The 22,038-nt window shown below is 35.2% G+C and overlaps 1 long non-coding RNA gene across 1 annotated transcript; it reads right to left on the bottom strand.

The window, feature by feature from the left end:
- Positions 1–320: 320 nt before the first annotated feature.
- On the bottom strand, positions 321–21,623 carry LOC115229922. Its single transcript, XR_003883375.2, has 2 exons — positions 21,496–21,623; positions 321–807 (listed from the first exon to the last, which is right to left on the bottom strand). It is a non-coding gene; the product is annotated as an uncharacterized LOC115229922 (long non-coding RNA).
- Positions 21,624–22,038: the final 415 nt, after the last annotated feature.

The raw sequence follows: 22,038 nt of genomic DNA, 5'->3' as shown, positions 1-22,038 counted from the left end.
ATAATAATATTAATAATAATAATAATAATAATAATAATAATAATAATAATAATAATAATAATAATATAATAATAATTTTTGGTTGCAAAAGTATTAACTACTGAATTTCATATTTCCTTTAAATTATCTATAATTTCCGATATAATTTTTTGAAATTTTTTCTTCAATACACTAATGAGGAAAAAATTGTTGTACAGCGGGAGGGAGATCTGTGGACTTAGGAAAATTTTCACTGCTATAATTTGCCGACTTTTGTTATTACTAATAGACCTGACATTGGTCTCAGTATTCATAAGAAAAAAAAAAAAAATTAGGAATGGTATTCAACGAGCCGAGTTCCATTTTGTCCAACAATTAAAAAAAAAACTTTTTTTTCTGAAATTTTTCTTTTATGTCCTTTTTTTTTTGATATTTTTCTTGTTTTCTCTTTCTGTAGTTTCATTGTCTTCGCCATTGTTGACCTCGACGCCGGAGAGAAAAATTTAAAACGTTATAATTTGGTTCGTTGTAACAGAAGGAAGTTCAAGGCAAGCAAGCTTATCACGTGACATCTGAGATAGTAGAAAATTTTGGTTGTTGTTGTTGTTGTTCATGTTGTTGCTGGGTCTTTTGTACAGAATGTTCTTTTTGTTAATCGTTTTTTCTTTCACTGTTTTTTTTCATTTTTTTGGTTGCATTTTGCATTTTATGTAAAAAGTTTTTTCATTTTTTTGTGGATTTTCAATTTTATTTGTTATAGCTGCTGGAAGTAACTTACGGGTTAGGAGGGTACACTTGCGGAAAGCTGCTCAGAATGGAGTCCTAGACCTGCAAGGACATCAAAAGGGCTCATTGGCTTACAGAGAATTGAAACAATTGCGTTCGATTATCATTTAGTAAAAAATATCTATTTCTATATATTCTATGCACCTACATATATATGTATGTATATATATATATACACATATATATATAGATATGTATATATAAATAATATATAGATATATTATATATATATAGATATGTATATTATATATATATATAATATATATAGATATGTATATAATAATATATATATATAATATATATAGATATGTATATATATAAATATACATATATATATCTATATCCATACGTATATATATATATATATATACATATATATATACATAAAAAATATATATGTATATATATTTGTGTGTGTGTGTGTGCATTTCAAAATTTATGCACGTGTATATATATATATATATATATATATATATACATTTATATCCACACACACACATATATATGTATCATTTATATATATATATATATTATATTTTAAATATATATATATGATGAAGCTAGTTGTAGAGAGCATTGAAAAGACTAACCTTAGACTAACCATATATATATACACATAAAGCAAAAAAAATCCGCATACATTCCATACATAAACAGATACACACCTAGTCATACACTCATACATCCATACGTAAGACATATATACATACATACGCATATCTACATACATATACATATATATATATATATATATATAATGTATAGTGTATATATATGTGTATGACTATATATATATATTGGTATAGGAGTGAAATTTCTTAAGTAGTTCTGCTTTTGTGATGGATAATTTTCTTCTCACAATAACATTCCAACTTAAATCTTTTTGCTCTTATTCCAATAAATACCATCCTCGTTGCCGCAGACCATCTCTTGTCTCCTTCGTTCCTGCTTTCTATCCCGTTGTATTTGTGTGTGTGTACGCATGTACGTGTGTATGCTTGAGCCTATGCGCGTGTTTGTGTGCAATATGCGTGCCAGAGGAAGCATATATATATATATATATATGTGTGTGTGTGTGTATTTTGAGTGTGTTTTTGTATGTATATGAATATATATATATGTAGGTATGTATGTGTGTATGTATGTATATATGTATGTATGTGTGTGTATGTAAGTATGTATGTATGTATGTGTGTATGTATGTATGTATATTAATGTTTGTTCTTAAGTTTTGTTATAATAAAAAAAACAATTTTTCTTTAAACTGATGTATTCTATACATTTGTCGAGTACAAATTTGCTATTCTTAAACAACGCTATTGCAGATAGTGACTTCGACGTTTCGGATGACTAATCTATCGTCAAACTTTCCAACGATGGCTTAACAGGGTGAAACTTCGAAGTCACTGTCATCAATATTCTTGTTTAAAAAAAATAAATATGTATGTAAATATGTACCTTTCTTCATGTATGAGTATTTGACTCTTTGTTTAAACGTGTATACGCCCTTGCGCTTATAAGAGTATGTGTATATACATACATATACATACATATATATATATATGTATATGTATATATATATATATATATATATATATATATATATATATATATATATATGTATATATATATATATATATATATATATATATATATATATATATATATATATATTGTGCATACGTATAGTGTATATATGTATATATATGCACATAAATGTGTGTGTGTGTATGTGTGTGAAAGTGTTATGATTATATGTATGTATATGTTATTTTCTGCCAATGTTAGAAATCAATATCATTATTAATATGTTATTAGCATCGTCACACCACCGAAGATTGAGTCATTGGATTTACATGCACTACGTTAATTAACAGTAACATTAATTAATAACCTACCACCATTACCAGTGATCTAATTTAACTATAACTAGTCTTAATAAAGCAAACAGTGTTTATACCTGCTAAGACTAACTCTAGTTTAATTAGTTTAATTAGATTGCGACGAAAATATGAAGAAGCCATTACACTGAGAACTCTCAAACGTTCCATTACGCCATTTCCCACAAGAAGTTTTATTTCAACACACACATGAATGTGTGTGTGTGTGTGTGTGTTTACACGAAAGTGGAATTGCATCTAATGAATGAGAGAAGGGTACTCAGCATACCCTGTAGAGTAAATGGTTCATTGGTACTGTATCTTAATACCTTAACAAGCAACACAAATTTCACACCACCGCAAATTCTCGTGTGGCGCTCGCAATAGCATGAAACTCGAGTCACATTATAAATCGTCAGTTTATATAAATTTTATATATATATGTACCCACGCACACAATATCATACAAATGTGACTAAATCGACTACGAATTATTTCCTGGAATTGTGCCATATTCATGTAAGGACATCAATTGAATGTTTCTAAAAAGACCAGAAGTATTTTTCTTTGTTTTTGTAAATAATAATGACATAATTAAATGTAAGGCTGCGTGGTTAAGAAGCTCGCTTAGCAACTCCTTCTTTTAGGGTTCAATCGTTCTGCGTGGCACCAAGGTTACAGCTTCTACTACAGCACTGAGCCGACAGATGTCTTAGGAGTGAGTTTTGTACACGGAAAATGTGCGGAAGCCTAGCGTACATACATACATATATATATATATCCACACACACACACACACACACACACACACACACACACACACTCTCTCTCTCACACACACACACATATATACGCCGACATATGTGTGTGTCTCTTGCTATCTGTGTTCGTTCCTTCCTCCAGCGCGTGATAACCGGTATTTGTTTGTTTGCGCCCCCTTTCATCAGCGGTTTCGCAAAAGTTACCAACAGAACAAGTACTGAGGTCGATCTGTTCGACTAAACCTCTTCAAGATGGTAACCCACCACCTTTTCCCCAGATCATTGTTGGTAAAATGGCTTAATTTGGAAGGTGAAACACCGTCGCACGCTTTTTGTTTCTTGCCCGGCTGATTAGCTTATGCTCTACACCTCTCACTATCACAAGATCGCAAAACACTAATACAGTGAAGAAATATTTATTCAGTAGTAAACTATTAAGCAAAACTGATGCTTTATTATAATAACTGTTTGCTTTTTATTTAATCGTTTCTATCAGTAATATCACTTAGATTCATCTTCAAGTAGTATTATCGTTAAATAATTAGTATAAACGAAAGAGGGAAGACAAGAAGGAGATCGTAGAGTTAAGATGAATTAAGAAGAACAGATGACGTTGCATGTGGAAGTCATTGGCGATGAGACATTATTAACCTCAAAATACGAGCATAAGATGGATAAAGGATGTTTTAGACTGAAACTGCGTTTATATACTATTTCTTATAATTAGTTGTACTGTCTTACAGTCTCGAAGTAAAAGAAAAGAAATATTTAATGGTTTTCTAGTACAGGATGTCTAATTCCACGTGTCGCCATTTGTATATCTGAATAATACGCCGTTGTATGGCGGCTAGCTGTCAGAAACGTTAAGCACGCCGGGCGAAATGCTTAGAGGTATTTCGTCTGCCGCTACGTTCTGAGTTCAAATTCCGCCGAGGTCGACTTTGCCTTTCATTCTTTCGGGGTCGATTAAATAAGTACCAGTTACACACTGGGGGTCGATTAAATAAGTACCAGTTACGCACTGGGGGTCGATATAATCGACTTAATCCATGTGTCTATCCTTGTTTGTTCTCTCTGTGTTTAGCCCCTTCTGGGTAGTAAAGAAATAGGTATTTCTTCCGACTCAGTACGCTCTGTGTTCACACCGAGGTCGTCTCTTCGGCTTTCATCTTTTCCAGATTATTAAAATAAGTACCATTTGAACACTGGGACTAATGTAATAACTTGATCCCCTCCCCCGCGCCCCAAATTTCAGACTTTGTGCCTATATTAGAGCGTAGTATGCAGAATAGTTATGGCGATGAAGCACACAGAATCGTTGGCGCGTCGGACAAAATACTTGACTTTTTTTCTTCCGACTCTACGTTCTGAGTTCAAGTTCCACCGTGGTCGGCTCTGTCTTTCATCATTTCTGGGTAGATAAAATAGTATAAGTCCAGTACTAGGGGTGTCGATGTTAGCATCCCTAAAATTTCTGTATTTATGCCAAAATTTTAAACCATTATTACTTTTATTATTATTATTATTATTATTATTATTATTATTATTATTATTATTATTATTATTATTATTATTATTATTATTATTATTATTATTAATGTTGTTGTTGTTTATTTCTGGGTCAACTGTAACCGAGCAGCACTGTTGCCAAAGATATTCTATCCATGCCCATCCCATCAGTTTAGAGTTATCTAGATTATCATTTAAAAAGACCTTTCTATTTTTTAAGACGGTACAATTGTTTTGTCAACATTTGTCCGTTATTTCCACCAGACCGGACGACTACATAGAAGTCTCTCGATTGCCTACTAAATCCTACATTGTATGAGGCCGAGGCAGGTTATTTTGTTACAGACTAACTTCCAACCAGGATTTCAATCTCCCTTCCATAGAAATAGATAAAATTCTATGGCTGCCATTAGGTGTTTAAGCGTTTTTCCATTTTTCCTTTCTTCTTTCTCTCATATGAGGTGAAATAGTGTTTCTCCATATCCTAAATGTCTCATATAAGACAATTAATAGCTCATTCCCGTTATGTAGGAGTTATATAGACTATCAAAATAGAAACGAATATAGAAATATATAAGTGTATAGCTAAAAATAAATGGTAAATGATGGTGGTAGCAGTTGGGGGTGGTGGTAGTAGGAAATAAGTATGTGCACACTCATTAGAACTATTTTAACACATGTACTGTTAGTGGAAGCATTAATAGGCTCATTAATTTGGCAACAAAAGCAAAAAAAAAAAACGGAGTTGAAAACAGAAAAATCTTAAGAATGAGGCACAAATATTATGAATAAACAAAAGAAAAACGTATAAATAAGTAAATATTTTTAAAACAAAAAAATGCAATTAGAAGGTTGGTGGCAGAGGTGTTAAAATGTGCAATTAAGGGAAATATATAAAGAAGAGGATAGAGAAGTTTGTTACCAAGAAGCCGGAAATAAAAAGAAAAGATTTCGGTAAATTAGTTGAAATGGTCTTGAGAATATCACAAGAGGTGTAGGTTGTTTATTATGTTAGTCAACAGAAAAATATTTAGTAATTTTTCAGGTATCTTGTAATTGTTTTAAGGGGATTATTTGGGAAGTAAAGCGAAAGAGAAAGCAAATAAATAAAGTTAGAAGTGTTAATAAGTTACATCGATGTTATGGAGGTGAGATGGTCATGGGTGGCTAAACTAGTCGGATAGTAATCTTGTGAAATGTTCGTTAGGTTTCTAAAGCCTAAGTCTCCCTAAACTGGAACCTTTTGCCAGCTCAAAGCCCTAAACGTCCATGCTTATTTTCAGACTTTCAGCTAGCCCTACTTTTACATGTTCAGAACAATATAAAGCATTCCTTTCGTATATTCCAGTTTACTCAAGTGGTGAAGGAAAATTGTGAAAGTGTATCATATACAAAGCATGGACGGCAGGGGAATAGTCCCGTGCATCATATGTAATACACAGGATAGGCAAAGCGTTAGGCATCTCCTTTATAGTTAACCTACATATAATATATATATATATATATATATATATATATATATAACAATAATAATAAAACTACCCCTCTTGAAAAAAATTAACTAATTTTGTTTAAACACTCCACAATTTAACCCTTTCGTTACTGTATTAATTTTGAGATGCTCTGTGTTTCTTTCAATTACTTTAAATATAACAAAGAATTTAGTAAAATAACTTAGTTATCATTAAGCTAGTGTTAGGAACATAAATTGTGACTAAGGTTTGGTGATAGATGTTGATTTAAAACTTATGAAAACAAGACATTTATACTCAGAGCCAGAGCCGCTTTCAGCCGGATTGGTAACGAATCTTTGTTGCTTATTCTTTTGTAAATAAATCTTGCTTTAATAAACAATTTTATGTGGTTCTAAACCGCTTTCCCTCTGTTGAATTTGGGCCTTGGGCCTTGGACTTCAACAGGATCAATTAGATCTGGTTTATATTCATTATTTAACAACTATGGTAATATGCTCATAAGTTTTGGTCTTTTACTCACACTAATTCGATGATGACGAAAGATTGCTCCAGATAGAACATTCCAAGGTTTTCCCACCCCTAAGCTAAATAACGGGGTACAATGAGGAATAATATTATTTATTAGATCTCTATTATATCAGAAGTATGCTTGCTCTCTTGCATTTTCAATATATATATATATATATATATATATATATATATATATATATATATATATATATATATATATATATATACATACATACATAAATACACACATACATACACACGCGCGCAGACACACACACTCACACACACTCACACGCACACACACATATACACATACATATATATAAATAAGGCGAACTGGCAGAATCGTTAACCGTCTGCCGCTACGTTCTGAGTTCAAATTCCGCCGAGGTTGACTTTGCCTTTCATCCTTTCGGGGTCGATTAAATAAGTACCAGTTACGCACTGGGGCCGATATAATCGACTTAATCCGTTTGTCTGTCCTTGTTTGTCCTCTCTGTGTTTAGCCCCTTGTGGGTAGTAAAGATATAGAAATAGGTATTTCGTCCGCCTTTACGTTCTGAGTTCAAATTCCGCCGAGGTCCACTTTGCCTTTCATCCTTTCGGAATCGATAAAATAAGTACTGAAGTCAATGTAATCGACTTACCCCGCTCTCCGAAATTACTGGTCTTGTGCCAAAATTTGAAATCAATCAACCAATCATATATATATATATATATATATATATATGGTAACAAATGATAGAGACATAGACTGATATCCACTTCAACGCTACGAGATATAAAACGTTAAGCTATGATAGTCTGTTACTAATATAGCAGTATCATGCACGAGATTTGGTTGGATGGCCACGGTGTATTGGAAACATGTGATCATTTCGTTGCTGCATCTCAGATCAGGATCCGAAATTCTATTTCGTCTGGTTTGTTGCCACGTCGAATGGCATCGCGGTTCTCTCTTCTCTCCGTTGCATGCTTAAATAGTTAGCCTTCTCTCGTCTATGTAATATAATAACATTTGAGTCCTGGCTGTATGAATTCGTGATAACAGTTCAGTTTGGTTCAGGTTGACCTTGGGCTAAACAACAACAACCACAGTAACAATAACAGCACCAACAACGAAGATGTTGTTGGTGGGAATGATGGAGAGCTTATCACACTTCTGCCTCCCGATCCAAGAGTAGATGTAAGATAGGTAAGTCTTTATATTTTCTGATCAAATACATTCCGCTTTTGTTTCCTATGACTTCCTGTCTATTTCTGGAAGATGAAGATGAAACAACCGTGTGAACATAGATATCAGGCTGCTATTTAATGGGACGTGAGTAAAGCATCTAACTTCAGGCATTTCTTTGACTAGCTTCATAAGCGGCTTCATTCTACTTTCTTCGGTTTATCAAGTTGGTTGGAAGATAACAGAGCTTTATGTGGCTTTGTGAGTGTGCAGCAGTTACCGGTAACATTAGCATCTGATCTATAAGGTTTTATCTCTCTTTCATGATTAACGTCACAGAGAGTAAAGTTCGGGAAAAGTTTTAATGTATACTATGATATACTATAGATCGTAAAATAATTGCACGCCTGTTTTAAAAATTAGTTCTGCTTATTAATAATATATGAACCATTAATAAATCTTATTAATAATATATGAGCCATTAATAAATCTTATTAATTAATATATGAACTATTAATAAATCTTATAGAGCACTGGTTAAGTACTATTGAAACGTTCACTCCTGTTTTGAACAAATACTTAACTGATATAAATGTTTATTAAAGAAATAGAGTGATGAACCAGCAGAACTGTGAGTACACCGGGCAAAATGCTTAGCGGTATTTCGTCTGCCGCTACGTTCTGAGTTCAATTTCCGCCGAGGTCGACTTTGCCTTTCATCCGTTCGGGGTCGATAAATTAAGTACCAGTTACGCACTGGCGTTGATATAATCGACTTAATCCCTTTGTATGTCCTTGTTTGTCCTCTCTGTGTTTAGCCCCTTGTGGGTAGTAAAGAAATAGGTACTTCGTCTGCTGCTACGTTCTGAGTTCAAATTCCTCCGAGGTCGACTTTGCCTTTCATCCTTTCGGGGTCGATTCAATAAGTACCAGTTACGCACTTGGGTCGATGTAATCGACTTAATCCGTTTGTCTGTCTTTGTTTGTCCCCTCTGTGTTTAGCCCCTTGTGGGTAGTAAAGAAATAGGTACTTCGTCTGCTGCTACGTTCTGAGTTCAAATTCCGCCGAGGTCGACTTTGTCTTTCATCCTTTCGGGTCGATTAAATAAGTACCAGTTACGCACTGGGGTCGATATAATCGACTTAATCTCTTTGCCTGTCCTTGTTTGTCCTCTCTGTGTTTAGCCCCTTGTGGGTAGTTAAGAAATAGGTATTTTGTCCGCCTTTACGTTCTGAGTTCAAATTCCGCCGGGGTCACCTGTGTTTTTCACCCTTCGAGATCGATAAAATAAGTTCCAGCTGAACACTAGTCACGGTGTAATCGAATTTTCACCCTTTTCCGAACTTGCTGACCTTGTGCCAAAATTTGAGACTAATATTTGTTACAGAAATAGAGCAACGGACTAGCAAAATCGTCAGCGTGTCGAATTTTAACGGCATTTCTTCCGACCCTTTACATTCTGGGTTCAATTTCCCTTGTCAAGATCGTTAAGATGAGTGTCAACCGAGTACTACTGGTCGACATCATTGACTAACACCTCACCCCATCTCCTAAACCTGTTGACTCTCTGCTCAAATTTGAAGCTTTTTGTCCCTTTCTTTCGCTGTGACGTAAGTTTAGTATTTAGCGAGTTTATTCCTTGATTCGACTGATACAAACGATTATTCTTAATCTTCTAACTCTCTTTACTCTTTTACTTGTTTCAGTCATGTGACTGTGGCCATGCTGGAGCACCGCCTCTAGTCGAGCAAATCGACCCCAGGACTTAGTCTTTGGAAGCCTAGTACTTATTCTATCGGTTTCTTTTGCCGAACCGCTAATTTACGGGTACGTAAACACACCAGCATCGGTTGTCAAGCGATGTTGGCGGGAGGGGGGCGAACACAGACATATACGCACACATACATATATATATATACATATATACAACGGGCTTCTTTCAGTTTCCGTCTACCAAATCCACGCACAAGACTTTGTTCGGCCCGAGGCTATATTAGAAGACATTTGCCCAAGGTGCCACGCACACTATGGACTGTTAGTGACAAAAAAAAAGAACTCCTAAAATCCTTTGACTGTCCGAATGATGGCACACCAAAATGTTAATCACTGGTTATTCTCTTATTAATATACAGATACCCATCACGAGTCAGCACACACACACACACACACACACACACACACAGACACACATACACACACACTCACACATACACACAGGTATAAATATATACATACATGCGTGTGTGTAAGTGTGGTGTGTGTGTGTGTGTGTGTGAAAGGAACGCGCACAACTTAATTTATCAGCTTTCAGCTATTTTACTGGGGGAGCTTAATATTCGCGGCATTCGTGGCTTTAAGGAAAGTATGTAAGTTAACGATTGCCGAAATTTAATTAAACTGTATGCAGACACTAATAGAATAACAGCAGGAGAAGTATTCCTAGGGTCTCTTTTATTGGGATATAACGAAGACGTCTCAAATGTGAGGTGTCCAGTGCTTAAACCAGTGGTCCTTAATCTGGGTCCATTTAACCCTTAAGGGTTCATATTAGAGTTTGTTGCTAAAATTAATGTACAAGAAACTGGCTATATATTTACAATAAACAAACCGTTTAAACATCTGTTAATAAAATTTCTGATAGTATTTAATCATAAAAATATGATAGGAGATTTTAGATATGATATGGCTCTGAGGGTTCACTTTAGTAAAATAAGCACCAAATGGGTCCATACGCAAAAAGCGGTTGAGAACCACTAGTCTAAACCAACTGTGAGGCGAAATATACATATAGGGTGAGCCCCTCCCAACAAAATAGAGAACCCACAAATCTCTGAATAAAATTTTGAATAAAACGACGCAGAGGAATAGATCGAGATGAACAGTGGCTCCAGCAAGGGGGGCCCCAGACCTCCACGCATCAGATGATTCCCTAGCCTGGCTGAGAGAGCGATTTCAGGAGAGACTGATCACCAGGAAGTGTGACGCTGAGTGGGCACCGCATTCACTGGACTTGAACCCCCCACCCCTAGATTTTTATTTGTAGGAGTATTTCAAGGATAATGTTTAACCCTGAAACGCTTGGTGAACTTAAGGCAGAAATCACAGCAGAAATCAGGGAAATCCCCAAAGAGGAATGTGTTTGAGTAATTGATAATTTTGTGCAACATATGCAAGTGTTTGTGCAACGTATGCCATTTGGAGCATATTTTGAAAAGAACATGATTTTTATGCAAAGGGAATGATCGAAGTTTAAATCCAGCAATTTTCTAAAAATTTGATGGACCTTTGTAAGATTTAATAAAATTTTTATGGGTTCTGTTTTTTTTTTTTTTGGTGGGGGTCACCCTGTACTTTGGTGTTTTAATGTTTTTATCCTCAAGACAGTCAGTACTTCCCCAATCAAGTAGAGCTATGGTCAACGACATTCCAGCGATGGCCATTTAGTCTGTTTTTTTTTTGGTATTTCATTTCCTCCACTTCCCTCTGTAAGACGACACACTACGATATGAAAAAAAAAAGCTGTTTATAGATCAGGCAACTATGTAATGACTTCCCACTTGGCTCAGTTTTCTTGAGTTGTTTTCCGTTTATGTTTACAGAGCAATTGCAATTTCTATTAACTGTAATGTCTTAAGACAGATACTATTACATAATGCGGTATATCTAGTCGAAAATAGACCGAACATATTAGCGAAAATGATATGTAATACGTGTAATAGCTAAACATTGCTAAATAGTCGCAATACACAAAGAAGCATTAATATTTTTCTTCAAAAGCCTGCATCCTCAAAATGAAGCAAGCTAATACGTGTGAAGACCTTCAAACATTACTTTTGTTTCTGCTCGTCTAATGCTAATGTTTCTTAGAATTAAAACGGTGTAGGGCAGAATTGTTAAAGCAACGAATAAAAATATATTACAGTATTTGTTTCGGCTTTTTACGTTTAGAATTCAAATCCTGCCGAAGTTGACTTTGCTGTCACCTTTTCAAGGTCGATAACATAAAAAGTCAGTGAAGGGCAGCGGATTGGAGGAATTATTAGAAATGACAACATAGAGTGCCTTGTGGTATTTGTTCCAGCTCTCTACATTCTGAGTTCGAATACCCTGGAAGGAAGTTAGCTTTGTTATGTGTCCTTCCGGGTCGATAAAATAAATTACCAGTTAATGTACTGGGATGCAGCCCTATTCGTCTTCTCCACAGTATGTAGAATGCAAGAGTTTGAGAAAGTGCCTTCATCTTCTCGTGACTCTACGGGCGACTAGAATAAGAAAGAAGCCATGCTGCATGACCCTATCAGGTTATATTTCGATTGAGAGATACGACCTAGTTATGCCTAGTTATGAACCTAGCTGAGGATATACTGTGTATAACAAATAAGGCGGCGAGCTGGCAGAAACGTTAGCGCGGCAGGCGAAATGCTTAGTAGTATTTCGTCTGTCATCACGTTCTGAGTTCAAATTCCGCCGAGGTCGACTTTGCCTTTTATCATTTCGGGGTCGATAAATTAAGTACCAGTTACGCACTGGGGTCGATATAATCGACTTAATCCGTTTGTCTGTCCTTGTTTGTCTCCTTTATTTTTAGCCCCTTGTGGGTAGTAAAGAAATAGGTATTTCGTCTGCCGTTACGTTCTGAGTTCAAATTCCGCCGAGGTCGACTTTGCCTTTCATCATTTCGGGGTCGATAAATTAAGTACCAGTTACGCACTGGGGTCGATATAATCGACTTAATGCGTTTGTCTGTCCTTGTTTGTCTCCTCTATTTTTAGCCCCTTGTGGGTAGTAAAGAAATAGGTATTTCGTCTGCCGTTACGTTCTGAGTTCAAATTCTGCCGAGGTTGACTTTGCCTTTCATCCTTTCGGGGTCGAAACATAAAGTACCAGTTTCGAACTGGGGTCGATGTAATCGACTTAATCCGTTTGTCTGTCCTTGTTTGTCCCCTCCATGTCTAACCCCTTGTGGGCAATAAAGAAATATATATTTCGATTGAGAGATACGACCTAGTTATGCCTAGTTACAGACCTATCAGAAGATATACTATGTATAACAAAGTCCAGAATTCCTTGCGATATTTAACCACTTCATGATTTCAAATTTCCTCAAGACTGTCTTTGCCTCATCTATACTTTCAAGACCAATGAAATTGGTAGCAGCCATGTAATGGGGGCCACTATAATAGACAACATCTCTACCACAGACTTTTTTTACCTTGTACTTATATTATAAATACAAACTAAAAGTTGTGAGAAATTAATATAGGCGCAGGAGTGGCTGTGTGGTAAGTAGCTTGCTAACCAACCACATGGTTCCGGGTTCAGCCCCACTGCGTGGGATCTTGGGCAAGTGTCTTCTGCTATAGCCCCGGGCTGACCAATGCCTTGTGAGTGGAATTGGTAGACGGAAACTGAAAGAAGCCTGTCGTATATATGTATATATATATATATATATATATATATATAAGTGTGTGTGTATATGTTTGTGTGTCTGTGATTGTCCCCCTAGCATTGCTTAACAACCGATGCTGGTGTGTTTACGTCCCCGTCACTTAGCGGTTCGGCAAAACAGACCGATAGAATAAGTACTGGGCTTACAAAGAATAAGTCCTGGGGTCGATTTGCCCGACTAAAGGCGGTGCTCCAGCATGGCCTCAGTCAAATGACTGAAACAAGTAAAAGAGTAAGAGTAAAAGAGAGTAAAGAGTAATTGTAGTATGGGTAGAAGAAGCACTGGGTATTTGTTCCGACACCCACGGTTTCCTGTAGTTACATTGCTTTTGGTAAAGAAACCAATAAGAATAATAACATCTTTAGGTTTGAAATTTTGATTTCCTTCACCAAATATTAATCTGAATTTGAATATTTCTTGTGAAATACTTGAAAGTCAAAAGGATTAATTACCTAAATCCATAAATTCCGCTTTGATGTACAATGAATTAAGTTCGCATAACACTTTGATAGCGAATAACAGACGCTGTCAGAAGTATTATAACAGACGCTATGAGAAGTATTATAATACAGAGATTAAAATATATACTATTATTGAAATAAAAGTACTGGATCAATACACAGACTGTAACACTACAATAAATTACTTTTAGAATTATACTTTCGCGATTATTTCTGTATTAACTGCAAGTGTGTCTTTTAACTATTAATGTCGTCTTCATCAAAAATATCTCTCAGAAATAATGTGCTTGTTATTCTTCAAGCGTGTTTCGTTATAAACTTTTTTTTTCTGACAGAATAATAAGCTTAACTCAGACATGTAATCTTCCTTTGACACGTTATTATCTTATATTTTTTGTTTTACTTTCGTTTTTCTGCATGGCATTTCTTGAATATCCAAGCTGCCGTAACAGTTCTCTTTCGGCATATACCTTATTTTATGGCATATAATAGATGTATATATGTATTGTATTTATGATATATAATTATTTTCTTTTCTGCATTTTAGAATCTGTCCCCTCTACTTCTAAACAAATAATAATAATAATAATAATAATAATAATAATAATAATAATAATAATACAAATTATAATAATAATAACGATAATTAAAGCTAGTGTTCCAACATGGCCGCAGTCAATAAAATAATAAAAATATAATGATGATAACGACGACGATGATGCTGTTTCTATTATTACTCTTTCTGAATTAGACACAAGCTCAGAAATGTTATTCTTTCCAGTTCTAGCAGAAGCTTAAGCTATTTTGAGAGGAGGGGTAAGTACCAGTTCTTAGCTGGTGCCGTTTTATTAATCTCGAAAGGATAAAAGGCAAAGCCGACCTCAGCAGCATGTGAACTCAGAACGTAAAGCCGGATGAAATATCGCTAACCGTTTAGTCCGGTGTGCTAACGAACCTACCAGCTCACCGCCTGTTTCACAATTTTGGCACATGACAAGTAATTTTAAGGTTAGAAAGTTCGTTGATTACATTGATCCTAGTACGTGACTGGTACTTTATTTCAACGACATCAAAAGGATGAAAGGCAAAGCTGATCTCGATAGGTTTTTAACTCAGAACGTAGAACTGGAAAAATAAAGTATTTTTCTGACGTTCTTACCACTCTTCCAGCTCATCGCTCTAAATAACAATAAGTCATTTTTAACTGGGCCATAAGGCGACTGCTTTGAATGGACTGTCAATGCGTGACTGGTTCTTTATGTTTTCGACTCCGGAAGGATGAAATTCGAAGTTGACCCCTAGCAGGACTTGAATTGAGAATGTAAACAACCAGCCTAAATACAGCAAGGCATTTTCCCAACGTTCTCTCGATTCTGTCAGCTTTCCTTTCAAAATATTTCTTTGATATCTACATACAAGTATATTTAGCAGGGATTCTATTATTTCGATACAGATTTATTAAAAACCTTTCGAAATATTTTCCTTAGTTAAAACTTCAATAGAATTCCTTTAATTAGAATATTCTGGTCTATTCAAACACGTTACGTTGATGCCGAGAACAATATCATTCGTATGTTTTGAGTTGTGAGATAAATTTTTTTTTTTTTTTATCCATTCATTTTAATCCTTTCCAGTGTTATGATTTTGATTTTGATTTTGATTTTTCCAGTTTCAGCTAATGAGCTGTGGCCATGCTGGGGCACCGCCATTTGGTTTGCTACACGATTTTACCTCACGGATGCTTTTTAGCAAACGCCATCTGATGCATGAGAGAGTTCGATGCCGCTGTCCTCATCTGCACCTCCTGCCGAGAAGTTGGTTCATCCGGGACACCTGACAGGAAGAGATCCAGTCCTACTTTAAAGACATCCGCATCTACACCATGCAGGCCCCTCAGGTTCTTCGGGAGGATATTGAAGAGCCGTGGGCCTCTGAAGCCCAGGCTATCACAATATCTTATCTGAATTAATGCCGAAAATATTTTTAACATAATGGTTTTTTAAATTCTTTTATTCTTTTTTTTTTAGCTCTATTATTTCTCTATAACTTCTATTTATCATTTTTGAAATTGGAATAATTTTTATTTCTTTTCTGACGTGTAACGAGCGACTGAGTAGCAAATAGAAGGAAACGAACAAATTTATTATTTGACAACAAAATAAATAAGTTATTTAACATTCTATTCATATGTTATAGTTTGGGTGGTGGTGGTGGTGGTGATGATCTATAACTATGGTTTATTTTGACCTGTATAGAATATCCTAAGAGATACATATTTTTTTAATTAATTTTGTAAGACTTGCGATTAGAAAAAGATATATTTACATTCCACGGTAAATTTTTAATAATGGAACATTGATACTTCTTTTGTATCATAAGATACCAAAATATTATTTTCCACCATTCGACAAAAATCATTAATAAAATATCTTGTACTGGTGTATATTCAAAGGCTTAAGAATCTTCAGCTACCTCCTGGCTTAACGTATTGAGTCCTTTAATATTTTCCATAAACATTCTTTTCTATTCTAGGAACAAGGCCCGAAATTTTGGGGAAGCACACCAGTCGATTATATCGACCCCAGGGTGCAACTGGTACTTAATTTATTGACCCCAGAAAGGATGAAAGGCAAAGTCGACCTCGGCGGAATTTGAACTCAGAACGTAAATACAGACGAAATACCTAGTTCTTTACTGCCCACAAGGGACTAATCACAGAGGGGACAAGCAAGGACAGACAAACGGATTAAGTCGATTATATCGACCCCAGTGCGTAACTGGTACTTATTTAATCGACCCCGAAAGGATGAAAGGCAAAGTCGACCTCGGAGAATTTGAACTCAGAATGTAGCGGCAGACGAAATACCTATTTCTTTACTACCCACAAGGGGCTAAACACAGAGAGGACAAGCAAGGACAGACAAACGGATTAAGTCGATTATATCGACCCCAGTGCATAACTGGTACTTAATTTATCGACTCCGAAAGGATGAAAGGCAAAGTCGACCTCGGCGGAATTTGAACTCAGAACGTAGTGGCAGACGAAATACCTATTTCTTTACTACCTACAAGGGGCTAAACACAGAGAGGACAAACAAGGACGGACAAACGGATTAAGTCGATTACATCGACTCCAGTGCATAACTGGTACTTAATTTATCGACTCCGAAAGGATGAAAGGATGAAAGGCAAAGTCGACCTCGGCGGAATTTGAAGTCAGAACGTAGTGGCAGACGAAATACCTATTTCTTTACTATCCACAAGGGGCTAAACACAGAGAGGACAAACAAGGACAGACAAACGGATTAAGTCGATTATATCGACCCCAGTGCGTAACTGGTACTTATTTAATCGACCCCGAAAGGATGAAAGGCAAAGTCGACCTCGGCGGAATTTGGTTAAGTTAAGCTAATAGCTTCTGCACCAACTTCGTTTTATGTTTCTGTCGATCTTTTCTAAAAATCTAGAATGTAATCCTGCTTTTGTCTTTGAAACATCTTTGAAAAAGCAAACGATAAGACATGTTCCTGCAGATTAATGTTTATATAAATTTATATGGCTCACTATAGAACCAAAAAAGAATGAAGTGTCGTTGCGTAGCTGACGGGGAGAGAAATATCTCATGCTTCAGGCTGAAAACATATAAGTAAAGCTTCTTTCCTTCTTGTAGCTCATACGTACATCTGACGTTTCCGTTTTTCTTATCACTGTATACATACATACTTACGTACATACGTACGTACATGAGTGTGTGTGTGGTACTCTATATAAGCAGAGATATATAATACACGCACACACACACATACACTCGCACACACACATTCGAACATAAAGGTTCGTTAAGTTGGTGCTCTTATCTCAACTTCCAAGGCATTAAGGTGGTGGCGAAGGCAAGACAATCGCTGGGAGAAACACCAGTTCAAAGCACGGCGAAATCCTGTTAATACTGCTGCTGGAACTCATTTTCTGATACTTAGATTAGAGCAACGTGTAGAAGAAGTACCTTGCTCAAGGACGCGGTACAATATTAACCACTAGGCCACGCACAAATGTATTAAAGTAGAATTCCTCTGGGATTCAAAATAAGAGCATAATTAGATTCCAAATATTCTAATCCTTTCTACTATAGGCACAAGGCCTGGAACTTTTGGGAGTAGCGGGCCAGGCGATTAGATCGACCCCAGTAGGCAACCAGCACTAAATTTATTTACCCCGAAAGGATGATAAGCAAAGTCGACTTCGGCGGAATTTGAACTCAGAACATAAAGACAGACGAAATACCGCTAAACATTTCGCCCGGCGTGCTAATGATACTGCCATCTCACAGCCTTTTCCTAACATTCTTATTTCTTTATTGCCCACAAGGGGCTAAACATGGAGGGGACAAACAAGGACAGACAAACGGATTAAGTCAATTGTATAGACCCCAATGCGTAACTGGTACTTAATTTATTGACTCCGAAAGGATGAAAGCAAAGTCGATCTCGGCGGAATTCGAACTCAGAACATAAACACAGACAAAATACTGCTAAGCATTTCGCCCGGTGTGCTAACGACTCTGCCAGATCGCCGCCTTTTCTAATACTTCTAGCATGTGGATTTTAAAAAGGAAACACATATTGTGGGAAGGGATGATCGATTAAATCGAACCTAATACCTGACTGCTACGTTATTTTATCGAACGCAGAAGTACGAAAATATTTGGGTGAAATAGGAAAATACTAAAAGTACTTTCATAACGTAGAACGAACTTATATAAACATATTTCACCTTATTACATACAACAAACTCAGACTGCCATGTATTGCTTAATACGAACGTGCTTTTTTTCTAAACAACTAGAAATAACCTTTAATTTCATATATATATATATATATCCCCTTCTCCCTAGCTCTCCTGTGTGACCCTTCTGTCCGGCATTCGCCATGATAGATCGCTAGCCACTACACATTCTTTATTTTCTTTCCTTGTTTCTTTCTGTGTTCCTTTCTATACTAATACATCTGTTGTCCATACCACCTGTCTCCGTCTTTTTTTGTTTGTGAATTTACCCCCTAACCTATATATATATATATATATATATATACTATAAATATATATATATATATATATATATATATATATGTAGGTAGGTAGGTAGGTGTGTGTATGTATAGTAATTTGTTCTTCTAGGCACAAGGTCCGAAATATTTGGGGATGTTGCCAGTCGATTAGATCGATCTCAGTACACAACTGGTACTTAATTTGTCGACCCCGAAAAGATGAGATGAATAACCTGATGAAGCAAGAATGATTCTATTTAAGATATGCACAATTAAAGAATCATTAGTCGTTAAAGTGTAAATATGTCTGCATGCCTGTACTTTTGTACATACATTTATGTGTAGATGGTTCTCATTATATGCATCCATATGCACATATGAGCGTATATATATATATATATATATATATATATATATATATATATATATATATTGAGAGAGAAAGAGGCAGAGAGAGAGGATGAGATACAGACTGGCAGTGCATAAAAAACACTAGTAGTTATATCGTTCACAGACGAGAATCGTCTGCTACGACCGTTAGAAAAGCCAGATCACGTAATTTCGCCATGCTGTGATTCCTCGGTAACTGACGTCTGATGGCGATAGCAGCTGAATCTCCCTGTCATATATATATATATGTATATATATATATATATATATATATATATATATATATATTATATATATTATATATATGGATATATACAACTCTCTTTCTCTCTCTCAGTTTCATAGCGAATGGTATGTTGAGTAATACGTATGCATACTTAGTATTCAAATTCATGGGTATATATTGGTGTGTGTATGTAAATATGTATGTATGTGTGTGTATGTGTCTGTGTGTATGTGTGTGTATGTATGTATATTTTCTATATGTATGAGTGCATTAATTCATGAGTCACAGCTGCTTACGTATATGCATTTCTAAACGCCATTTCAGGTACGAAACATAATTTGTAAATTGTTTAAGAACGCTTGAATAATTGCGTGTGTTTTTAATAGATTATGTGTGCAAACATGCATACGGGTACACGCGTGCACATACCCACACACACGTATATATATATATATATAATATATATATATATATATTCATATATATATCAATATGTATGAAAGAATATATATATATATATAAATGTGGAAGTATAAAGTATGTATATTTATGTATGTATAGGGATATATATGTACATGGATATATAATATATATATATATATATATATATATATATACACACACACATATATATTACACATACATATATATATATATACATATATCTATATATATATACACATATCTATGTGTAGTATGTATTATGTATGTATGATGTATGTATGTATGTGTGCATATCTTTTCTAAGTTCATTTAATTGAAAAACATAGAATATAGATATATATAGAAATAGCTTAACAGAAAAACAGGGAAAAAAAAGAACGAAAAAAAATAATTAATAGATAAACCGTAAAATAAAACAAAAAAAAAACGAAAAAAACAACCCAACAAATCAAGCAAACGGTGGGTCTGTATAAGTGTTGTTTTTGCAGTTGTTGTTTTTGTGAGCGAAAACATCAGAGTTTTTAAAATCAAAGAATGCATTGTGTGGCCTTATCTTGAGATAAGAAAGCATAGTTCCCCACACATCATGCCATCCCATAATAACAAAAATTGAAATAATATCACATCATACTAAGTTCAGTTCGATCCTTATTAGAATTACTAAAACTACAAGTAATAATAATACTAATTTAATCAAAATTACGTAATTTAGTTTCAGTTCAGAGGTCTGTTTTTGATCTTTGAAATGTTTTAATTAAGCTTCAAACCATTTGCTTCATTTAAGAGAAAGCTATAATCAATGTTCTTCCATTATAATTTCAGTCACATCTAAGAGAAGCTTTATAGAAATAGAAAAAATTGGCCTCCAGTGTTTCACAGCTGGTTTATTTTACTGAACCCGGAGAGACAAAAAGCTATGTGGACCACAGCGTGATTTGAACTCAAAATGCTAAGTGCAAGAAAAAAAAATAATATATATATATATACATATATATATACATGAGTGAGAGAGTGAGTGGACAAACGAAGGAAAGAGACACTCAAAAACATTTGTTAGGAGTTTCATATATTATTGCTATTAAAAACAGTTTGATTTGGCTCCATGCCGAATCAAACGATTTTCTAATAATAATAATAATGATGATTATATGTATGTATAATATATATATATATATATATATATATATATATATATATACACATAAGCACACACACTTACATCTGCGCACACACATATACATTCTTGATCACTTTCTTCAACCTGGTCGACGTCCATGAAAAAACACAAGACGAACCTTCAATGGTGGACTTTGAAATCACGAGAAACAAGAACGTGCAAAGCAAATATTGATTTCTAACATTGGCAAAATACAAGTGAAATGTTGGAGTGGAGAAATTATAGCACTACCTGCTCAAACATTTTGGAGTTCAGATCCACTTGCAGGTGGTCCGTTGTGTCTGACGGCAGGACACGTTATTCTACATTTTCTCAGTTCACCTAGTACTGGTATCTCTGAGAATATAGAAAAGAATAAAAATTAGATAAAAACCAAATCGTATCGGCGTTGCCGGAGACTGACTCTTCGGTTTCGCTTCTGCCATATTTCCAAGGAATAAGAGGAAGACATTGCGATTAACGAGTCTCAAGCTTCAAAACTACAGAGAGAGAGAAGAGAGAGAGAGAGGAGGAAGAGAGAGAAAGAGAGACACGAATAATGTGTTAAATGAGACATAAGATGGTTGCACCGGAAATCGAAAACACATTGCGAACTCGACTTTCTAGAAGCTTAGCACAATTCCAAAGACACCAGAAGGTATGTGAAGGTAAACAAATGATTGATATCTTTGGTCAAAAATGGTTGAATATCTAATTGTTTTTCTTCTCTTTTTTGCATAAGAGTTTAGGATAATTAATTTTGTAATTTAAATCGGCCATACCCGGACCAAATGT

Source organism: Octopus sinensis, unplaced genomic scaffold, assembly GCF_006345805.1.
Source record: "Octopus sinensis unplaced genomic scaffold, ASM634580v1 Contig13903, whole genome shotgun sequence".
In the NCBI taxonomy this organism is placed as follows: domain Eukaryota; kingdom Metazoa; phylum Mollusca; class Cephalopoda; order Octopoda; family Octopodidae; genus Octopus; species Octopus sinensis.
Note: the sequence above shows the minus strand (reverse complement) of the source record. Positions and strands in the feature narration are given on the sequence as shown.